The sequence below is a fragment of the Ambystoma mexicanum genome, chromosome 2p (assembly GCF_040938575.1).
Source record: "Ambystoma mexicanum isolate Mex_15411 chromosome 2p, UKY_AmexF1_1, whole genome shotgun sequence".
NCBI classification, from domain to species: Eukaryota; Metazoa; Chordata; class Amphibia; order Caudata; family Ambystomatidae; genus Ambystoma; species Ambystoma mexicanum.
The window spans coordinates 419,069,718-419,085,961 of NC_090923.1; the positions used below are offsets into that span (position 1 = coordinate 419,069,718).

General features: G+C 48.1%; 1 protein-coding gene across 3 annotated transcripts in view; it reads right to left on the reverse strand.

Moving 5' to 3' along the window:
- The window catches only part of ABHD6 (abhydrolase domain containing 6, acylglycerol lipase), a 597,080-nt gene that overhangs the window by 489,891 nt on the left and 90,945 nt on the right, over positions 1-16,244 (reverse strand). The window contains exon 1 of one of the 3 annotated variants that reach the window (XM_069643772.1): positions 783-929. The exons of 1 other annotated variant lie outside the window; for it this stretch is intronic. The gene's annotated coding sequence lies outside the window, so the exon portion shown is untranslated. Of the gene's footprint in view, positions 1-467; positions 487-782; positions 930-16,244 lie in introns of those variants that run through there. One more of the 3 variants, XM_069643774.1, reaches the window with a different exon arrangement.

Genomic DNA, 16,244 nt, shown 5'->3' on the forward strand with positions numbered 1-16,244 from the left:
TAAATAAAATATCATATCATGTAATGGATTAAGAGGTACAGGTCTGGCATTGGTATCCCAGATCCGGTACTGTGTCTGTAATCTTTTGCCCCAGGGCTGTAGCTAATGAGCAGGTACGACGTACTGTATCAGAAGTCATTAGTGCTAGAGCAGGTTTTGTGTCTGCACTCATTCCCTCCAGCCAGAGATTGTGATGGGCCTTTAACATTAGCGCTAGAGAAGGTAGTGTCTGCCAATATTAATCAGGGTGTTGCTTCTGGGTCTGCAGCCATTAGACGTAGAACAGACACTGTGCCTGTAGTTATTATCCACCAAAGGGTCATTGGACCATGTGAAAGTACCGGATCTGCAGCCTTTAGCCCAGGGGAATCATTACTTTCATAGTAGGCACTGGAACAGAAGACAATACACATCTGCAATAATTAGCCTGCGCAGGTATTATTATATATATATTTATAGTCACTTACACCGGAGCAGGGTCTGTGTTGTAGCTGCACAGCAGTTACTGCGTCTGCGAGCCTACCAGAGCCTGAAGCGTACCGTAAAGGAGCTTCGGAGCAGCTACTGTGTCTATGATACCAACAACAACAGGCTGCCCCGTTTAATTTGAAAACCAGATGTTTAGTAAGTCACGTACTTACAATGTTTAATTTCAACATGTGCAATACAACGAATTAAAGCTGCAACAATATACCAAAAAAGGGGTGAGAACGTCTAAGTTAATAGCTGCCAAAAGAAATGCATGTAACATACACTACAAGAGCTGGATCGCGTGCACTCACCTGATGCTGCTGCCTGGAATCAGGAAGCAAGTGTTTCGTTAATGGAGCACTTATATTGCTTTCATTATCAGTCATTCATTTAAGTGTCAACAAATGCAATTATAAAAAAGTTCCCATGAGACCTGATTGCATTGTGTGTTTGTTTAAAAGTTTGCCGACACTTTCTGAAATGCCTTTACGTTCGTTTCACGTATTACACGTATTTCTGTTAAGTCGTCCTGACGTTTTCACGTAGGAAGTCTACGTGCTTAGGAAGAGCGTCATGGAGGGACGAACGCTCCATGCCGTGTACTGGCAGGTATTTTTTTTTATTGTGTATTTATAAAGCGCTCATGCATTTTGGAAGTGTTTTAAAGTGAGGCAGAGCTGTACAGCTGCCGCGGCTGGTGATCTAGCGGGGTCATGTGGGCTGACGAGCAGTCCAGAGGCGGACTCGGGCAGGGCGGAGCAGTGTCTGGGTGGGGGGTGCTGGGCTCAGGGAGGCAGTGTGGCCTCTCTGGGCGAGTGAAGGGGGTGTGTATGCATGGAGGAGACAGCGAGGATGTCAAAGGGGAGTGGGAAGGTTGAGGTGGAGGGGTGATGGAGGGGGAGGACAGCGACTGTGCAATCTTCGTCTGTTAAGGGCGGGGGAGAAAGGGGAAGAGGTGCGGCTTTGAAGCAGGTCTGCACACAGAGATGGTGGGGGGCTGGATGGGCAGTGCTGGGTCGGGGACCAGGAAATGAGCGCATTGGAGGGGCAGGGGATTTCAGGGAGCGGTGTGTCTGGGGTGGTGCAGATGCAATGTGACAGTGTGTGGAAGGTGGTGTTAAAGCCGGTTAGTTGTGAGAAGACATTTCAGGGGGAGAGTCCATTTGTGATTGCTGGGTGGGTGAAGTCACTCGGGTGCTAGTGGTGGCTGGGGGGCTGGTTGTTAGTGGAAGGGACGGATGCTGGTAGTAAGGCTAAAATTCTGGAGGTGCATAGTCTGGGTAAGCTTGCGGTGCGAGTGTTTGACCAGAGTGGTGTGTCGTGTGAGGGGGGGGTGCTGTATGGGGTATCGGTGTCTGTGGAGTTGTCTGTGGTGGAGGAGCAGCTGGCGGATGTGGGGGTGGTGGAGGTTGGGGAGGAGGGATGAGCATGGGAAGGTGGTGTCCACGACTGTGGCGGTGCGATTTGCGAGGGCGGAGTGTCCGGAGGAGGTGGTGTTGGGATTTCAAAGGTTCCGGGTGAAAGTTTATGCAGAGTTGCCATTGAGGTGTTATAAGTGCCAACAGTTTGGACATGTGGCGGGCGTGTGCAGGAATGAGGGGCACTGTGGGAGGTGTGGTGGGGATCACGATATCAAGGAATGCAAGATGGAGACCCCGGTGAAGTGTGTGAATTGTGGGGGGGTCATTCTACTACATTTAGGGGGTGTGAGAGTCACAGGGTGGCGAGAGAGGTGGTACAGGTGAGGGCGGCAGAAGGTTTGGACTTATGCAGAGGCTGTGGCAAAGGTGAAACTGGTGCGGGTGGTGAGTGAGGTGTGTGGGAGTGAGCCGGTGGTGGGTGAGGTTGTGGGAAAGATGAACGTGGTGGGGACGGTGAAAGGCGTGGATCTGGTGGTTCTCCCGAAAACTGACTTTATGTGCTTTGTGGTGAGTGTGCTGGAACTGTTTCAGGGGAATTTGTCTGTCTGTGTCGGATCGAACGAAAGGTGTGGTGGAAGCGGGGAGGAGGTTTTTGAGTGTTGTGGATGTGCTGGAAGAGGATGTGTTCGGGATGGATGCTAAAGTGCGGAAGAAGAGTGGAGTGTCGGTTTGAGGATTTTGCAGTGGAACGCGAGGAGTTTGTTGAGAAATGGACAGGAGTTGAAAGCGGTGGTGTGTGGAGAATTGAGTGTTGATGTGGTTTGTATTCAGGAGACGTGGTTGAGGGGTGATCTGAGGTTTGTGATTCCGGGTTTTGAGTTGTTTCGTAAGAATAGGTTGGTGGGGAGAGGGGGGGGGTGTAGCTCTGGCAGTTCGGAAGGGGTTGGTTGTGAGGGAGATTGTGGTGGATGGAGCGGTGGAGGCAATCGGGGCGGGGATTCGGATAGGGGGGTCGGAAGTTTTGGTGTTGAATTATTATAATCCGTGTGAGGTGGTGGAGGTGGACGTGTTGTCTGGAGTGATTGGGGGGACATGTGGGTCCTTGCGTTTTGTGTGGTGATTTTAACAGTGCCAATATGTTGTGGGGCAGTGAACGGACGGATGCGAATGGGGAACTATTGGAGGGTATGGCGGATGAGTTGTCTGTTTCTGCTGAACGATGGTTCGGGTACGCGGTTGGATGTGAGGACTGGGAAGTTGTCGTGTTTGGATCTGACCCTGGTGTCTGCATCGATTGCGGGTGAATGTGAGTGGGAGGTGCGTGTGGATGGAGATATGGGAAGCGATCATTCTGGCATTTTGGTGACTTTGAGGGGTGAGGTAGGGGTCAGACCCCGGATGGTTGGGAGTCGGTTGAATTTTAGGAAGGCTAATTGGGAGCTGTATAAGGGATTGTGTTGAGAATTGATTGTTCCTCGGGGTAGGGTTGGGGGGGGGGGGGTGGATGTATGGAATGAGCACCTGGTGCAGGGATTGAGAGCTGCGGCAGTTCCGGAGATAGTGAAGGGAAGGTTGAGGTTCCTTGGTGGTCGGTAGAATGTACGAGGGCTATGGCGGTGCGTAAGAAGGCTAGGGCCAGGGCGGTGAGAATGGGTATGTTGGTGGATTTGGTGGCTTATAAGAAGGCTAAGGTGATGGTGCAGAGGGTGATTAAAGGTAGGAAGCGTGGATATTGGAGGAGCTATTGTGGGTCCCTGGGGAGTGATTCTGGTGCAGGTGAGGTTTGGATGGAGTTCAAGCGGATGTCCGGGTTGATGAGGCCACAAGGTGATATGTCTGTGTTGTTGAAAGGGGTGGAGGTGGTCAGTGAGGATGGGGAGAAGGCAAATTTGTTGGGGGGAGTATTTTGCGGGGGTGCACAGTTCGGGGAACTATCCGCAGGCGGTGAGGCTTGGTATGGGTGGTGTTGAGGCGGAGGTGCGTGAGTTGTTGGAGGATGTTGGGCCTTGGGAGGAGCAGTATGAGGTTCCGTTCTCTATGGTGGAGATGGATGGGGCGATTCGGAAGGGGAAGTGGTCTAGTCCAGGGGTGGATGGGGTCATGTATGTGTTTTTGGAGATGTTGCCGGAGGATTGTAAATTGGAGGTGTTGGCACTGTTCAATGAGATCTGGGTGAGTGGGGTTATGCCTGAGTTGTGGAAGAGGGCGATTGTGGTGGCGATTCTGAAGGGTGGCAAGGTCCCTACGGAGTGTAGGTCGTATAGGTCGATTGCGCTGACTGTTGTGCTGTGTAAGGTTATGGAACGGATGGTGGCTGAGCGGTTGGGGTTTTATTTGGAGTCGAATGGGTGTTTGAGTGATTTTCAGAGTGGGTTCAGGAAGGATCTGTCGGTGGCTGATCCATTAGTGAGGTTCGGAGACTGGTGTGGAGGAGGCGTTGTGTGATGGGGAGTTGGTGGGGGCGTTCTTTTTTGATTTGGAGAAGGCGTATGACATGGTGTGGAGGAGTGGGTTGTTGGTGAGATTGTTGGGGATGGGTGTGAGGGGGAGGATGTTTCAGTGGATTAAGGCGTTTTTGGCTGATAGGACCTTCCAGGTGAGAGTGAGCGGGGTGTTGTCTGAGGTTTGGAAGATGGAGAATGGGACGCCGCAGGGGAGTGTGATTAGCTTGATGTTTAATGTGATGGTGGATGGGTTGATTCAGGCTTTGGCGGGTGTCGGGTGGATTTGTTTGCGGATGATGGTGTGGTATGGGTAACAGGGCGGAGTTTGTTGTTGGTGCAGAGTCGGCTGCAAGCTGCGATTGGGCGTATGGAAGAGTGGTGTGGGAAGTGGGGCTTTTCGTGTCTGTGGATAAGTGTGATTATGGGTTTTTTTCGAGGAGGAGGTGGCAGCAGGAGTTGTACTTGGTTTTGAAAGGTGTGAGGGTGAAGAGCGTGGAGGAGTTCCAGTATTTGGGGGTGATTTTGGATAGGAAGTTTAACTGGAATTTGCAGGTGGGTGGTGTGGTGGATAAGTGTAAATGTAGGTTGAATTTATTGCGGGCGGTGTCTGGAAAAGAGTGGGGCGCGCAGCAGATGTGTTTACAAATGTTGTATAAGGGGTTGATTTTGAGTGTTGGATTTTGGATGTCAGGTAGCAGTGGGTTTCATGGCGAGTCAGAAGCTACGGTTGGATAAGGTGCAGGCGAGGGCATTGAGGGTGTGTTCGGGAGTGATGAGGTCCTCTCCAGTGAATGCGGTTCAGGTGCTTGTGGGGGAGATGCCGTTGGGGTTGAGGAGGGATGCGTTGAATATAAGGTGGTGGGTGAAGTGTAGTGCGAAGAGTGTGGCTCACCCGGTACGTGAAGTACGTGCAGTATAATTGGAGGTTTGATTATTATAGAGACCGGTGGAGGAAGAAGGGGGGGCACTTTGGGGTTTCACATGTGGGAGAAGGGGGTGCAGTGGGGTGTGGGCGAGTTGTTGGCAGTGACGGGTACGGATTTGGTGAGACTACCGGTGTGGATGTTGGGGTCTCCGAAGGTATGTTTAGAGTTGGCGAGAATGGTGTCGAAGAAGCAGGGTTTGAGGGGTGAGATTAAGGCTTTGGGTCAGGCATATGTGGCAGGGAAGGAGGGATATAAGGTGTTCACGGACGGTTCGAAGGATCCTGTGTCTGGGAGAGTGGGTATAGCGTTTTATCTGGAAGGCACTGGGGAGTATAAGGTGGGGCGTCTGACGAATGACGTGTCGATTTGTACGGCTGAGCTGGTGGCAATTGCGTTGGCGATTGATAGGGTGTGCAAGTTGGAGTTTGAAAAGGTGGTGGTGTTTTCGGATTCAATGAGTGGGCTGCAGGCGATTGTGGCAGGGGATGGTGATAGGAAGGATGTGATTTTGGACATCAGGAGGAAGATTGATCGGTGTGTGCGTGGGGGGATGGATTTGGAGTTGGCGTCGGTCCCCAGACACAGTGGCATTTTGGGTAATGAGTTGGGGGATCTGGCGGCGGGTGCGGGTATGAGGCGGGGAGTGGTTGATATGAGGTTGCCTTTGAGTGTGGATGAGGTGAAGGCTGTGGTGGTGAGACGGGTTATGGGTGAGTGGCAAGAGAGGTGGGTGAGTGCGGTGAAGGGCAGGTGGATGTTTGGTGTCCGTGGGAAAGTGTCGGTGAAGGTGGATGCGGGGAGTCTGGAATGGAGGAGGTGATGCTGAATCGGTTGAGTATAGGGCATGTGGGGCTGAATGACTCTGTTTCGAGTAGGGAAGCGTGAGTCGAGGGACTGTGTGGGGTGCCTGAGACTGTGGGACATTTTTTGCTTACGTGTGAGAGGCATGTTGAGGAGAGAGAGTTGATGAGGGTTCGGTTGTCTGCGCTGGGTGTGGCTGAGATGAGTGGGAAGGCTTTGCTGGGAGGTGGCGGGGTGAGAGGCAGGGAGAGGAGCAGTGTGCTGCTGGATTTTGTGAGGCGGCCGGTGGGAGGAGTTGTGAGAATATGAGGGATGTTGGTGGGTTAGATGCACATCATCCTTTTTGGATGAGGAAGCGCCTGCGTGGGTCCGCCCACGCTTTCGTTAATTGGAAGAAGAAGGAAGTGTTTCAAAGCGCCAGGTATATTTAGGTGCGGGTGGGTTTGTTTTTCTTATTTTGATTTTGGTAGGAGTAACACAGCGGATCTTTGTGTGTCCTGGCTGTTGTCCCCGCCACCCACCAAAAAGAAGTGATTTTGGGCCGTGCGGTGCACGCCGAGGGAATTTCAGGGCAGTTTCGGCTGCTAGCAGCAAGTTGATCTATCAATCTTTCTTGACCCTTATCTGCGCAACCGGCTTTCACTGTTAAAACAGCAATGTGGTCACCCAGTTGGAAATTAAACCCAATGTCGATCCCATTTTTACCACAGCCGCATGCGTCTTTTTATGCACTGCTACGACGGCATGAAGTTCCCTTGCCATGATTGCTGTAACTTCACTGCCTTTACAAGGTGAGGGGTTCTGATTTGAGCATTGCAGGGAGCTGTGCCTAACTTTACAGCTCAGTGCTGCCAAGCAGTGCATTGAGCTGTACTGGCCAGAGTCAGTTTTACCACAAGATGAATTTCTTGACCCCTCTGAACACCCTACCCCCCAACCCCCCCCAGGGCATTTCTTCCGCTGTTTGTCTGCATAGGACAGAGTTCATTTCCCTGCGTCATCTCACTAACTAGGTGCCTGCATGTTCATGTATACTGTGCTAGTATGCAGTGAAAATGCAAACTCCTGAGTATTTCGCCTTAAAAATGGCCATACTCTAGGCAGAGATCTTCAATCTGTGGGGCGTGTGATCCAGGACGGTGAAAAAAAAAAATATATTTTTTTTTTTGCCACACTACATGCTTGGTCAGTGCAACATGATGGGGTGTGGCCACGAAACAGGAAATAAGTGCAGCATGGGCGTGAGCTTTCCTGCATTTGGATTGTGCGTCCAGGCTGCGTTGTTGCATTCTTTTGGTGCCGCCAGCGTCTTCTTGAGTGGTAAGGTATGTCGCTTCTCGCCTCAGCCACCAACACCACAGTTGGAGGGGGTGCTGGAAAGCAAGCGTTTCAGGCCTTTCCTAGTCCCTCTGCTGCCTTCTCCCCCTGTGAACCCACTTGGGCGAGGGGCCCGGATCATTGCAGTGCTAGTCCCCCGGCGCTCATCTCCCTCTCTGGCCCCACCTTTGCGGGCGACTGGGGAGAGGAGGCGAGCAGGGACGGAAGCACGCATTGCCGGTGTTGTATATCAGGCTCCCCTGCGACGTGGGGGAGCCGAATATCATACAACACTGGCCCCCCAGCTTTAGCTGCCTCTCTGCCTCGTCACCCCTCTGGTCCATGGGCCGGATCTCAGGACTCGGCCTGCCTCAGCCATGACCAGGCTTTAATAAGCCCCCAGCTTCGCAGATTGAAGCTGAGGGCTTGGTGACCTAATTAATCTTTGCAGTGTTCCTTTCCCCAGCCGTCACTCGCACATTTCCTGGCTGTTTGCTCATCTGTTTTTTTTTTTCCGTATGGCCTGAAACTGACAGCACAGGAATCAATGGTCCATGAACATCACTATGGCAGGGTCGGGGGGTGGGGGGGATCACTGTTGAAAGCAGGAATTCTTCATGCTCGACAAATTATTGTTCAAATATGCATTTTACACGTTCATAGAAAAAAGGTTATTTTCAAACTCAAAAACGCTGCTGAAACTTTGTTAATCGCAAATAATGCTTCTGTTGTGCTGACACCAGTTATTAGGAAATTAATCAGGGTTCATGGGTGCCAACCTTTTGGTTTTCACTACAGAGGCAGAAATACCCCAACCCATTGCCCAACCCATCCCTTGGCCAATTTTATAGCACTTCCTTTTTCATAAGTAATTGCCAAAAGTCATTCGATTTAACAAGTTTAAAGTATATATTTTTTTTTTTGTTTTGGTTAACTTCAACCTGAAACAACAACAATATATCGATGCACTTAATTATATTTTGCATATATAACTTCTCAGCAGCGGTCTGTCAACCTGCTGAGCTACGAAGCCAGGCGCCCTCGTGTCTGGCATGGCAGCTGCAGCAGAGTCTGCTGCTACTTCAGCGCTGTCACCGAACTGCAGTAAAAGCTAAATGGCTATTACTCAATGTTTCTGAAAGTTAGCTTGGTGGGTTAAGCACTACTTTGTCCGATTCTATGTATCGGATTCTATGTAGGATATGTAGATGTATGATTGGAATGCCAGCATGCTGGATTTCCCAACTATTCTAGTCAGGGAATAGAAAGTGTAAAATATAACCAGCTGATGCTCTTTCGCTCGCTCTATCATTTTCTGTCTCTGTGACTGAGTAGGAGTCATTTTTTCAGGTATGTGCTCCGATTGCTCTCTGTTCTGTCTGCCAGCTGGGGTGGACTGACCTATAGGGAACTTTGGAAATTTCCTGGGAGGACTCTGCACCCTACGTCCGTTTTGTGTGCGGGAAGGATGTGTGCTGAGTGGCATTGTGCGCAAATATTGGTTCGGTTAATCTTGTACTTCTATTGTACTTTTTCAATTGCAGGAACACAAATTAGCTCTATCACCCCATCTAGGACAGCAAAGTCCCCAGCAGCAGCGGCATTATAAAAAAATCCTGACATCTGTAGTAGGACTTGCCAACGGTAAGAATGCTTTTTTTAAATACGACTGTATTTTGCTGTGGTTGATGGTGGGGCAATTTAAAAGGTATATTTAGGAGTCACAATCCAGGATTTCAAACCTATTTTTGAGGCTTTTCCTTTCTCATGACCAGTTTGGGGCAGTACTGAAAGTTCACGTCTCATGTGGGAGTTGGTATGGTAAGGTTTATTTGTAAAGCGCCTATAGACAAGGCAAGTGTTTCAAAGTGCTCAGGGAGGGAATGAGGGTAAAAACTGTTGTTCAGAGCCCTTGAAATTCAAAACAATAATAGTCTGAACAGGAAGAATAAGTGCATAAAATACAATTAACAGTGGAGATAACGGCAAATAGGCCTAATGACGATTCTGCAGTTTTTCCCACTGCAATTAAGGTGCTCCCATGCAGGGAGTGAAGACCAGGGAGAACAGACAGTCTATCTTCAAGCATGGTGCATTCGGATCACGCACGTGGCCAGACTGATACAGGTGAGTTGGAGGGGGCAACAAGTCCTGGGGGTGGGAGGGGTCCAAGTGCACCCAGTCGGTGGAGACTGGGGTAAGTGCAGAGAGATGCCACTGTTTTGAGTCATTGATCAAGTGCAGTGATGATGAGGCGAGTGCAGGGCCCGGAGGTGAGTGTGAGCACTGGTGGGGGTGCCTGAGACCTGTGATACTCTTCAGGAGACCAGGCGGCCAGTCAGCAAGCTGTACAGAAAAGGAGAGAGGGAAGAGCAGAAAGATAGGTTAGCAGGGTAGAGGGAACGTCTTGGAAGTTTCCGGAACTTACGGAGATCCGTCTCAAGATGGAGGGAGGCTAGTCCAGAGGGAGGCCCCTGCTGAGGATAAAGATCTCCCTTCAAATCTCTGCTTGGGAATCGGCTCACTCGCAGAAGGTTGGAGGTAAATGAGCAGAGGGCTTGGGAGGGAGGTAGGCATTGTTGCAGATAAGTGCCAGGCCTTGCATTTACAGTGCACTGTGTACTCTCTCCTGGTTTCCCAGTGTTAGGTCCTGCTTACTAGCTGATGTCTAAACACCCAAGAGCTGGTTTTAACCCCAGCTCATCTTATCTTAATTTTGAAGTCTCAGGTGGACCCATGTATCCTTGGTTTGTTTTCATTGCAGCAGCATCGCTCCAAGCGTCAGTGTGTCAACCTAACCACCTGTGTCCCAGCAAAAAAAATCCAGTGAAGTACTTGGCCCAGTCATGCAGGCAGGTAAGGATTTCTTTTCCATGCTGAAGGTTTATATCGGCCCTGTGCAATGTGCGTCCAGGTGTGGTTTTCGCCGCCAATCTGTGGCCTAGTCCAGGGCCACACATTCGAGCCAGAACTTCACAATCTGAACAGGGAGTCTTCTGAGAGTAGTATCAATGTGGTTTTTTATCCAACCAGTATTCTGATCCATTTTTGCAGAGTTTTATTTGTTTTTATTTTTTCCCCAAGCTGTTCACGTGGTTCCTTTTTATTCTGCATGTGGTGTTTGCCATTGTTTCAATCTTTTGGGGAATTCCTTTTTTAATTATTTTTTCCCCAGCCTTTTCACATGGTTCATTTTAAATCTTTGCGTGTGGTGTGTTGCCATTTGAAATGGTTTTTAAAAACTAGGGTAACGTGCACTAATGTGGGGGTTTGCAATGTTTTCACAGATTCAGGCTCCTTTTTTTAGATGGATCGTTGGTACTAAGTGAAAAGATCTTTTTCTCTGTACCGATGGGGGCAAAAAGGTTGATTTAGAAAGACTGCTCTGTGACCGCCAAGAGCGGTCTTTCTAAATCAACTATCATACTTGTCAGGCCCCTGCCGCACACAAGTGCGCGCAGGGGCTGACAGGTGGTGTGAACCCCAGCGGAGTCGTTGCACGAGGCAGGTGAGTTTTGGACTGTGTGAGTGTATGTGGGTATGTGTGGGGAGGATGCGTGTGTTGATTTGGGGGGGGGGTGTAGGTGGGAAATTGAGGTTTATGGGGGCTAATGTATTTCACCCACCCGCTCCTTCTCGCTTGTTAACCGGGGGAGGGAGGGGAGACAATATGTGATATTTCCACATTTTAAAGCCAATAGGAAAATGGCTGAAACAAAATCTGTCTCTTTTTGTGTTTGGGCTTTAAAATGCAGAAATATCACATAGAACCAATAGTTTTCTAGTGCCCAAAGATGGTAGGAATCTTAAATGAAAAGCAGGAGGAGTGGTGGAAACAGACAAAATAAATGTAAAAACACAGCAATATGATGACTCTTATTTGGACTTTTGGGTTCACATGGGTCGCAGTTGCTGCAGAAGTTAAGTTGCAGTGTGTGGTTTGTGGCGCTACATTAGCAAACCTGAAGCCAACACAATTAAAGCAGCATTTGGAAACAAAACCTGCTGATTTTAGCAAAAAAGACCAGGGATGTCTTTGTATGGCAGCTGCTAGGCATACAAAAGCAAAAAGACACTGTTAAAAATGTGGCCTCAGCACCTGCAAATACTTTGGAAGCTTCTTAACACGTTATCTGGGCAAAAACAAAAACCTTTTACAGATGCTGAGAAAATAGTTCTGCTAACAATTCTCACTGTCAACTACATAATGTTTGTTGACTGTGCAGCATAGAAATGCAAAAGTATCCCTATGTCTGACACCACAATTTTCTGCTGCATCGCTGACCTGTCCACTGATATCTACAGAATTGATATCGCGCTTGAGTCAGTTTGCCCTACAGTTGGATGAGGCCACTGACATTTCAAAAGAAGCTCATTTGATTGTTTATGTGAGGTACTGCTGTGAAAAAGAAATATCGGAGGATTTCTTATTTTATGAACCGATTCAGGGCAGAGCAACTGCATCTGTAGTCTTTAACATTAACTACTTCCTAAATTCCCACTGCATAACGTGGGAGGTGTGTGTTATTTGCATGGATGGTGCTCCTTCAACGTGTGGTGCTGGAGCTGGGTTAAAAGCAAAAGTGTTGGCTGTAGCTCCACATATGTTGTGGACACACTGCGTGATACACTGGGAAGCTTTGCCTGTGCGTGATATGGGGAATAGACTCTCAGAGGTGCTGACCTCTGTTGTAAAGATGCACCCCACAAGAGCCCCTCTGTTTGCCCCGTTATGTGCAGAAATGGGAGCTGAACATGGATGCTTTGTTTCACACGGAGGTCAGGTGGCTCTCCATGGGGAAAGATTTTAAATCGCGTTTAGGAGCTCTGGAACAAAGTGAGACACTTTCTCCTGGGTTTGGACCAGGGGAAAGAAGAGCCTCTGTGTGTGTGATTCACACTGGCTGGTAATGTTGGCTTACTATGGGGACAACTTAGAAAAGCTACATTTTCTAAACCTCTCCCTGCAAGGCACAGAAACCACATAAGGCACAGAAACCACATCTTTGCCTATGAACACAAAAATATCAGCATTCAAGAAGAAGCTGGAGCTTTGGAGGAGGGCTGATGTCAACATTCTGATGGGTTTCCATTATTTGCAGATGCTCTTAAGGAGACGGATTATGATCTTTCATGTGTTGCTGCACTAATAGGAAACCATCTCAGAACCAATCTCAAAGTAATTGTAACATCAATGTGGTTCAGCCTTTCCTAGCAGACGTAGGGGCCCACCTCCCAATACACCTCCAGGAGGAACTAATGGAACTTCAAAGTGACCGCCTACTGGAGAGCCAATGTCTTTTGGTGGATTTTGGCAAAATGCAGTGTTTCCAACTTTATCCAAATGCGCAGTCAACGTACTGTTACCTTTCAGCACCTCATACATTTGTGAGTTTGGATTCTCAGCACTTGCAGCCGTAAAGAGTAAATCTCGGTCAGAGCTGGAAAACCTGTGGTTGGCTATTGCAAACATTGAACCCAAAAGTGACAGGCTGGCTGCTGAAAGACAGGCCCACCCTTCACACTAGTTCTCTGTCCAACTTGCAAGTGACTGCATTGATGGCAGTCTCAAAGTTGTCGTACTAAAACAAATTGTTACATGTCAAACGTTACTGTAGGAAATATCCAACACTACATTTAGGCAAGTCCTCTGTAGCAAAACATTCTTAATGCTGTGTTTACAAATATTTGCCCTCTGATCTAATTTGTGTTATTGCAAGCAATGATTTTGAAAGAATTTGGTGTTTGTCACCCACATCTGGGCACATTATACACCAGAGGGCGATAACGGTTCTCAGCCGATACACATTTAGGAGTCCTTGTGTATAGGGAGCCCCCAAGCCAGATAAATCTTTTCTTAGGGGGGCTCAGGGTCAAAAATAAATGTTGTTAATTGTTTTATTTTTAAAGGCAAAAAACCTAATTGATATCTTGCTGGCTCTGCTATCGTTAGCATATATTTTGATTGCTAGTTTGGAAGAGGTCTTGGGCCCTCCCTGGGCCCTAAGGGACTATTCGCGTGTGGGCTTGAACGGCGGAAGTTTAATATACTAAACAAACCTTTGCAAAATCCCTAGTTGCTGTTTTACTTTTTAAAGTAGTCCGTTATCCACTTGCTTGTGTTGCCTGTGTGTGTGACTTTGCTATGTGCACGGTATGGTGCGTATACTACTCGTACATATGAACGGTCCTTCAGCGGGTACGAGCAAAATCATCCCAGTGCTTTACTAGGAAGGAAAGAGTTGCACGGGCCCAGCGATACTCAAGATTTCACTCCGTTGTCTGCTTAAGAACATTGAAGTGTTGTGTAGCCCCTGTGAGAATGTGTCTATTGGATATAAAGGGCACAATGCTTGTAATTTTCATTAAGTTGCCCAGGCCGGTGCACAGATACCCACTGGAATAGATTTCCCTTGTGTGGGGAATTTTGAAGCGGGGTCGCAGTTTTGTTTGGCTGGCAGGAAGGCTGGCTAAGTTTCGAAGCGTGTGGCAGAATGAGCTGATTTGTGGTACGGGGTGTACTGCACACACCGCCAGGTGTAGTCTCAGGCTGGGGATGGTTGAAATGCCCTGGTGAATGCGGTCTTTGATTCCCACCTTCCTGCTTCTGGTTGCACAGGGAGCTTTGGGCGTTATTTTACAAAAGCTCCAAACTAGATTTGCTGTTGTGATTCTGCGCAAGGAGAATGGTTGCAGATATTGGCCATCCAAGCTCTTGTTAAGAAGGGAGAGAAAAAGGCTCCTCTAACCAACAGTGGACAGATGCCCCCCATCTATTTATTTCTCTTAATACTCGCAACGTGATTGTTGGCTTTCACTGAAGCCATTCACCACCAGCCAACCAAAAATAAAGTGACATCCATTAATTGTCCAGCAACTGAATTTGCACCAAAGGCGAGTCTTGAACCCCGGCCCGCCCCCCCCCCCCTGGTTCCACCTCGTTCAAGCTGGGGGAGATTGTGTTTGTGCATCGGTTTGAGATTTGTGTAATGTGGAAAGTCTACTATGTTCTCAAGTTAAGTTCAAGGTTGAAGCAACCCTAAATAGGTTCTGTAAAGCTGCCCCCCATAAAAAGCAAACTGTCTGCCATTCGAAGACTTGTCATTTTGTATTGTAATGCTTTTGAATATTATTCACTGCTGGAAGTTACGGATGCTATACCCATGAGGCAGAGCTATTGTATTGCTCTTACACCATTTATTTTAGAGGACATATAGAGGGCTTGTTTACCCCCGTTTTCCATTGCGTTTTCTGACCTGGGCGTGAAAGGAGTTCTGTTTGCTTTGCTATATGAAAGCGGGAGGTCACGCTAGTCCCTTTCCTTAAGGCAGTGGTCTTCAAGCCTTCTTTTACTGAGCCCCCATCCCATTGAGTAAAAATAGTTTCCACCCCCTCACAAATGCTTGTCACCATAATCCTTCCAACCCCCCAACTCCGGGCCCCCCAGTTTGAAGGCCACTTTCTTAAGGCACCCTAGCTGTTCAGCATACAGAGGCCCCCTTTTCGTGGGTGGGGCGATTCCTTCCCATTTCTAGTTCCACACAATGACTGTTCTACTGATCAGTCTGATCGCTTTCAAACCGTCGTCAAGTAGGGGATAAATACCTCCATGCTTTCCTCATCTAGGTGCACCCGTCCCTCTAAGTAATAAGTTATCTACATGTATCTGGCCGTGGCGTATGTGTGAGAAACCATGCCTCTGCAAAATGTACCCATGGCTTTTACTTTTTTTTGCAGAATTTTTCCACTGCCCATGAGTGATGCACTAGCCCAGCTGTAGAGCATAATCTCGAGCGCAGTAGAAATGCTCATTGGTGGCCTGGGCGGGACTTCGGACCCTTCTGGATGATAGTGCCTGGCTCATATTAGCAAAGACCTGCCTGCTAAGGTGTAATATTTACTTTTTGTTCCCCCCCAGTAAAGATCACTTGGGTTCTGTCCCTGCATACCCTCCTGTTTCTGGTCCCTATCGTTTCCTGTACATGTTGCTGTCTGCAAAATGGGACTCTCTATGCTTGATACTTACATTTAAGAAACTGAAACAGTTGATTGTCTTTTAAAGGACACACACAAAATGTGTCTGCAGCATTTTAGGTACAAGAGCTCTGCAGTTAAGAACGTATTACCTCTTCAGAAAACCCACCTCTAATTACATTAGCGACCAGATGCAAATAGTTGAAGCCACAATGGGTGAAGTCTTGGAGGAAGTTACCAAGCACCAAGAGGCGCTTCACTCACAAATCGGGAGGAACATTCATAGCAAGCCCACTAAAAAATGATGGTTTTGGGTACAGACACGGTTCACAAATACTTGGAGCGTACTAAATTTACTTTTTACATTTTTTTGATTTCTTCTTTTAGGCAATAACTCAAATCATCGCACTCTTTAATGTGCTTTTCTTTGATTCCGATTTTGAGCCTTTAGCACTGTAAATGGCGAATAGAGGGTCTTGATGAAAGTAGAAGAGAAATACGTGAAGAAAAGGACTTCAAGGCAATAGTGCTTTTCTAGTCAGCAGGTAAGCAATTAATGTTTTTGTTAATCTATTTAATGTTTGGGGAGGAGGGTACAATTCCCTTTTTTCACATATACAGATGAGTGCTGCAAAATGTCCACCACTCTTTTACAGCATTTCTTTCCTCTAAAGTATAAATGGTCTACATGATTTCTCTTATGTTATTGGCAAAGCGCTATGGGTTGAGTGCCCTTGGAGACTGTAGTCCAGTTTAGCGTATGTGTGCCGCTAGACTAAATTGTGGCTAGCTGCATGGGGAGGGAGGGAAAGTGCCATGGTGCACAAGACAAAGCAACAATCCAAGAGGACGGATAGGATTGCTCTTAAGGGGAGTGACTAACCGCAGTCTACAGCTCAAGCAAAAAGTTTGTTGTATTGATAGTCACATTTTGAAGGTTCAACTTGCCT